A 7078-nucleotide genomic window follows, 5' to 3' on the forward strand; every position below is an offset into this window, starting at 1 on the left:
TCTAATAAATGGAATTTCATTGATCTAATTAAGATTTCAAGATGAAAACATCTGTTGGAATACGTTAGGTAACTATTAACATACCTACTATAATTATGTACATACCTGCATACCTATTTACACTAATCAAAATCACAACACCGAAGTTATTTTGAGGACATCATTACCTAATAATCACCATTCTAATTTTTTCTGTACAGTCTATTTACCTACCTCGATACGAGTATAAATAAAAGAAATTAACTATGAAAGCTAGTTAGAACTTTAGGTCTTTCGGATGGTATAAAATAACCAGGATTTTCCCTCTTTTATTAAGAGGTTTGATAGAGGGAACTGTAACTTCTGGGGTCTTATCGTGCCGAAAGCGAAGAAAGAAGGAAGACAGGATAGGAAAAAGTTAGCCGTTCCGAGAACGAAGGCTGGCATTTTTCTGATATCCTTCGTCTCTAAACCTTAAACTGACCAAACCAACCTCTGACATTAAATATAAAAAAAAGTCCATTATACTAGTAATGAAAATAGACCGAGGCAAAACTTAACTGGTTAAGACAGAAAGAGAGAGAGAGAGAGAGAGGGGGGAGAGAAAGAAAGAGAAAGAAAGAGAGAGAGAGAGAGAGAAAGAAAGAGAGAGAAAGGGAGAGAGAGAGAGAGAGGAGAAGGAGAAGCGACTAGAAATAGTTTAAAGCCAGGGGTTCTCAACCTTTTAGTAAACACGTACCTACCACTTGAAATTTTCAGAGATTTTGACGTACCACCTTATATTTATATATGGCTGTACCTAATAAAGTGTAGTATATTATATTTTCGTGTCCAGAAATTACACAAGCAACAAACAAGTTTAGATAACAGAAAAAATAAATCAAATCGATTTTAATTTTAAATTTAATTAAAATTAAAATCGCCGTCATTTGCATTCCTGACCATTCTATTAAGAGGTGAGTGAAAGCTGTAATTGGTGTGACAGTAGGTATGTATCTATAATTATTATTTAGGTATGTGTTGAGGAGAGTAGAATGAAGTGAAGAGCTCTCTTTATCAAGATAGGTACCCTGTTCCTAACCTCTTTGTGTTTATTCCCTAAAAGAGTCTATAGTTTTCTGGGAAACGAGGTGTTTTTCATAGCAGAACAAATTTGTACCTGTCAAATTGTTATTTTCAAGTGAATGTCAAATTGTTATTTTCGAGTGAAATCTGCTCTACTGAGCAAACTCTGTCGAAAATTTCTGAAAAGAAATTAAAATCTGTCTCCCTAAGGATTATGAGGAAGCTATCACTCGGAGTAATATCAAGATAGTTTATCTACCTATACGTATATCTAACTTATTAAAAGTACCTAAGTAAAATTGATAAAAGCTTTCCAGCAGGGTTTGTTGAAAATGAAACAGGTAGGTATCAGGGTTTGTCTTTTCCTTTTATTTTAATTGAACTTTTCACGTTTAGTCACGAGAACTCCATTCGTTGATTTCTCTGGGGTAGGCTCTGCCTTTGTATGGTAAATTACTCGTAATGCCCCTTAGGGGCATTACCAGGGGGGATTACTGACCAATAGGTACGTATATTATTAATAGGCATAGGACCTTTTACTAAGCCCAGTGTGATACAAACGAGGTCACGAGGACTATACGCTTTTCCTAAAGACTTTTGTATGATTCGGCATTTCCCTCGAATTCTAGACCAATGTTCAAACATCCAACAAATGAAATAATTTTCCTCTTTTCAGCAATTTCTTTTTCTTCTACAATTTAAAGGCTTACCTTTTTCTGTGGGTCGTTGGGTACACTTCAGAGCCTAACCTTAGTGGACAAAAAACAGCCGAAAGGGAAATATGTTTCCAAAAGATAGAAAAGTATAATTGCAACTTTTCCATTTTCAAGTTCCTTTTTTACGATTTTTTTTCCTACAACTCTGAGTTTACTTTGAGCTTTCTCCCAGGGGAGCTTACCCTCAACTTGTATCTATTTATATTATTTTGTTGTGCTATCTGGAAAATCCACATCACCCCTCGTTTGTTTTCTCTTCTTATTCTTCTTCTCCTCGTCTGAACACTCTCTCCATTCATTGTAAATACGTATATGTAACACTCAACACTAAAAGAAATAATTATTCATTACTTCCGATATACTCAGTCTCAGTAGGTACATACGTACATAGTACTACAGCTACTTTGCCTCCACAAACGCGGACGTACAACCATTAAAGAATCAAATTCAGGCCTGCACTACTCATCCAATATTAATAGTTTTCATGATAGTCCTTTTTTATAGACAATACATAAATTCAGAGTCTAGTTGGTTTGTGTATTATGTAGTTTCGTAAAGTAAACGTTATTCCCCCCTAGATTTATCTCTTTTCCACACAAAAAAACTTTCTTTCAACTTTTAGGTAGTTCCTTTTGAAACAATTAACTTTTATACACGTTTATAAGGGGAACGTAAAATTTTGTACAAACTGCCATAGGCAGGTAAAAATATAATAAATGATACTGCTGTATAATCTGCCATTCCTATTAAAGTTTAAGAATGATTTCAGGAAAAAACATTTCCAGAATACCTCATTGCCTTCTATTCCAAGGATGTGGTTATTCGTAAGCCCAAGGGATCTGATATAATAAGGCGTCCTTGTCTTTTAACAAAACAAACGAAATAAAAATACTTCGTAATCTTTTCATTCCATTATTATTTTCTTATATTTTAAGTAAAAGAGCTTGCAAAAAATAGGAAGAATTGTACGTAGGTATTTGTATCTAATGAATTCTAAGAAATATTTTCAAGTTGACTGATTTCTTGAAGGTACACATTATTATGTACAATAATTGTACATACAATACAGGGTGCGGCGCGGTTATTTACTTTTTTGAAACTTCGATTAAAAAAGCCTGTTATTCTGACATGATAATTTTTGCTGAATTGTTATCAAGAAATGTGGGAGATTTGATTTTATGAAGGTTTGAATAGTCCACCATTCAAATAACGACCGTTATTGACAATACACTCTAGAAGCAATTTCTGAAATTTCGCTCTACTTTTCCAACAGGGTGCGGCGCGGTTATTTACTTTTTTGAAACTTCGATTAAAAAAGCCTGTTATTCTGACATGATAAATTTTGCTGAATTGTTATCAAGAAATGTGGGAGATTTGATTTTATGAAAGTTTGAATAGTCCACCATTCAAATAACGACCGTTATTGACAATACACTCTAGAAGCAATTTCTGAAATTTCGCTCTACTTTTCCAACATTTCAATAGGAAAGTTTTAGATAACACTTCAGTCGATCATTTAAGACCGGTTTTAGCGTCACCTATGTTAAGCTACGCCGAACAAGGCCCAATGGGATCCAAAAACAAATCTGGAAACTTCCTTAATTATCTTCTGAATGTTTTCCCTAATTTCATCAAGTCGGTTTAACCATTGTGTTTGTACATATTTTTCAAACTCTCTATTTTTCATACTTTTGTTTATATGGGGCACGGTTGGTCCAGTGGTAACGCGCTTGCTTGCCACGCAGAAGGTCCCGGGTTCGAATCCCACCATCGACCAAAATTTGTACTCGTTTTTCGATTGCAAATATTTCAACGGGTTACTTTCTGGTGCGCGCTTGCTTGCCACGCAGAAGGTCCCGGGTTCGAATCCCACCATCGACAAAAATTTGTACTCGTTTTTCGATTGCAAATAATTTACGGGTTACTTTCTGCGATCTCGTGTTGGCCCAGCACCTAAATGGGGAGTATTGTGTCTCTTCTCGCCCATCTGATGAGAGGCATACTACGGGATGGGCATGCTATCTCGTGTTGGCCCAGCACCTAAATGGGGAGTATTGTGTCTCTTCTCGCCCATCTGATGAGAGGCATACTACGGGATGGACATGCTACGACACAGACCACATGCGTATAATGTAGCAGTTGTTTCATTGCTATGAAATAAAAACGGCGGTGAAACACTCATCTTTAATTAAAAAAAAAAACTTTGGGTGACATACTAAATACAAACTTGTAAAAACTGTCTAAATAATATCGAGCACGATTAGCGACCGACCGCTTTTGGCTTCTTTATGACAATTTGTCGCTCAATGTTGATTTTCCTCTTCCTCGCGTACTTCTTTTCTTCTAATCCCTCGGTCGGGGCGTTATAGTTTAGTTTCATCTAATTCTTCGCTATTTTATTAAAAACACTGCACATGTTTTTAGTTAACCCCTTGTCACCAGAAGCGTGGCATTCATTATCCCTGCTTGACATTGACATTCAACACTATTGGCAGTTCAATATCCTTCTGATTCTTCGTTCTGTTCTTTGTACTTTTGCTCTTTTCTCACCCAGCTCCTCCTCTTGTTTTATTTCCCTTGATATCTCCTGACCTTTATGTCGTTCTCGTTTCACATTTAAATGAATCCCCCCGTTCTGTCATTGCATCGTGTCATTACTTTTCCATTTTCTGATTTCTCTCACCCACCATCTCACCTAACATTTAGGTGATCGATCAACAAGAGCTCACCATTTAAATTGTCCAATCGATATTGCATCTCTCCCTCTCTCTCTCTCTCTCTATCTCTCTCTCTCTCTCTTGGAGCTGAATCCTGCTCATCTAAAACTTTAGCGTGCTAGCCAAATTTTGTGTAGACTGTGGAGAAAATTGCTCTCTCATCAAAGGGTTAATTTGAAGAGCAATAAATTTTATTAATATTCGACTGTCTTAATTAAATACTCTCTTGGCGCTATGTGCTGTGAGTTTTTTTGTTATTTTTCTTCCATATTTTTTCGAAAAAAAAAATATATACCTATATAATGGGGATAACTTATTGCACGCATGTTCAAATCAAGGACTTCAGGGCCATTTCATATACGGAACCGAAAATTATTGCTCTATCTGCTGCTATCTCATAGATTTCAATTTCAATTCCTGCAAGAGGTGGCTTGCTCTTTTTTCTCTTCCTCTTTCTCTCCTCCTCCTCTTTCTCTCCTCTTCTTCTTCTGTTTCTTCCATTTCTTCTTCTTCAAATTTCTTTCTCTCCATTTTGTGCTGGCATATTTCAGTATTTTCAGTGCGTTTTCACTTCCCGCTGTGAACGTCAACGCTTTGTCGGAGGTTAAAAAATCATTTCGAATTTTCTTCTCGTAATTTTACGAAAAAGATCGAGAATCCCGAAAAACAACTACGATTTTTCGAGTATATTTATTTATTTTTAAATAGAAATTTCTTTCTCTCCATTTTGTGCTGGCGTATTTCAGTATTTTCAGTGCGTTTTCACTTCCCGCTGTGAACGTCAACGCTTTGTCGGAGGTTAAAAAATCATTTCAAATTTTCTTCTCGTAATTTTACGAAAAAGATCGAGAATCCCGAAAAACAACTACGATTTTTCGAGTATATTTATTTATTTTTAAATAGATATTATACAAAAGATTTACTCCGTTAGTAAATAAATCCATTATTAAGTTATATTATCTAATAAATGGAATTTTATTGATCTAATTAAGATTTCAAGATGAAAACATCTGTTGGAATACGTTAGGTAACTATTAACATACCTACTATATAATTATGTAAACTTCAGTCCTTAATTTAAGACCGGTTTTCGCGTCACCTATGTATGTTAAGCTACGCCGAGCAAGGCCAATAAATGGATGGGTGACTTGAACCTTATATTGGGAATAAACGGAGAACGGGCTCTAGTCTTGGTTTTAAATCATTAGGTACATGAAAGTAAAATCGAAAAATCAAATCAAGAATAATAATAAACTGAATATTAAACAAATTAGGTAGGCACATATCATTAACTTCCCTATGAGAACAAAAGTAGACTTTTCTTGGCAAAACAGTAGATAAAACTTATCTACCTACTCTTATAATGAAAAATGACTCATTTGTCTTTGTACCCTATCCCTCATAAATGGACTTAGGTACCTACCTAAAATATTAAATAAGTCTGCATTACAGTGAATTTTCTTGATTGCTCGCAACAAACAAGAGAGCTTACAGGTGGATCTATTTTTATTCCAGCAAAATTGATGCTGGTACTTAGTGTACGGTTAAAATAATATACCTACCTACATAAAATAGAAGAAAAATTCCCCTGCAAATAGGTATAAAAAAGGTAATGAAAATTAACACATGGTTGAATTATTTTAATACATATCAAACCTGTGAGTAGTACATAGAACTCCGGACAGGAAATGGGTTTTCCCCCTTGTGAAAGCCCTCTGAAGAAATATCATCGTTCTGTTTGAAACCGACACTGATAGAGATACATATGTAAACAAAATAAAATAAAGGTCAACAACCAGTAAGAGGACTGCATTTTCTGTAAAGTCAACGGGTAAAATTTGCTCTCTAATATTTACATTGTGAGTCACATTTCTGCTGATGAGAATGAACTTAATTGTGTTTGTTAGATTTGTTCTGTTAATTAATTGCCAATTTATTCATTGTCATTTCAAAACGTTTTCAGATATTCAGAGTCTTTTTGGGCTCATTAGTTAACATTTTACTTATTACCTGATTAATTAGGTGGCATTGTGGCATTTAGTTGTCATATATTGTACCACATTAGTTATCATTTTACTTATTAGTTATCATACCTGTATTACTCATTAGAGTCATTAGCTATTTTGTGTCATTTGCTATTTTTGTGCTCATTACATTGCCTTGGTAATTAGTTGAAAGGATTTTTATGTTCAGTGTCTCTTTTTGTCTATCAAGCCATACCTACATAATCCCTTTTAAGCCAAAATAGCGCAAATAGTTTAGATAGAAAAAAAAGTTGGAAAAATAGAATATTAGGTAGGTAATTTGTATACATAATCAGCTATTACGTTTAGAAAAGTCCCTAATACAGTCGTCACGTCACTGGAGCTTTTAATCCTCACAGAGATTTCAGCAAATCCCAGAAAGGTTTTTAGTCCTCTCCTGGGTCATTTTGTATTTTGTTTGGAGTAATTATGCTCGTGTATACGATGGACGGGAGAGTTTTATGTTTCAGTCCATTTTATTTTGCCTAAAGCTCACTTTCATTTTCAAAATTATTTAATGTAGGATGTAGGTAGGTGTGTACCTACTTTCATACTTCCTAATAATTTTCACTTTTCC

At 34.9% G+C, this 7078-nt stretch overlaps 1 protein-coding gene across 5 annotated transcripts in view; it reads left to right on the forward strand.

Annotated features, from left to right (window-relative positions):
• The window catches only part of LOC103509688 (pyrokinin-1 receptor-like), a 68448-nt gene that overhangs the window by 18975 nt on the left and 42395 nt on the right, over positions 1 to 7078 (forward strand). For 2 of the 5 annotated variants that reach the window (XM_026823977.1, XM_026823984.1), the window contains exon 1: positions 5267 to 5403. The exons of 1 other annotated variant lie outside the window; for it this stretch is intronic. The gene's annotated coding sequence lies outside the window, so the exon portion shown is untranslated. Of the gene's footprint in view, positions 1 to 5266; positions 5505 to 7078 lie in introns of those variants that run through there. 2 more of the 5 variants (XM_026823981.1, XM_026823979.1) reach the window with 2 other exon arrangements.

Source organism: Diaphorina citri, unplaced genomic scaffold (assembly GCF_000475195.1).
Source record: "Diaphorina citri unplaced genomic scaffold, Diaci psyllid genome assembly version 1.1 scaffold520, whole genome shotgun sequence".
NCBI classification, from domain to species: Eukaryota; Metazoa; Arthropoda; class Insecta; order Hemiptera; family Psyllidae; genus Diaphorina; species Diaphorina citri.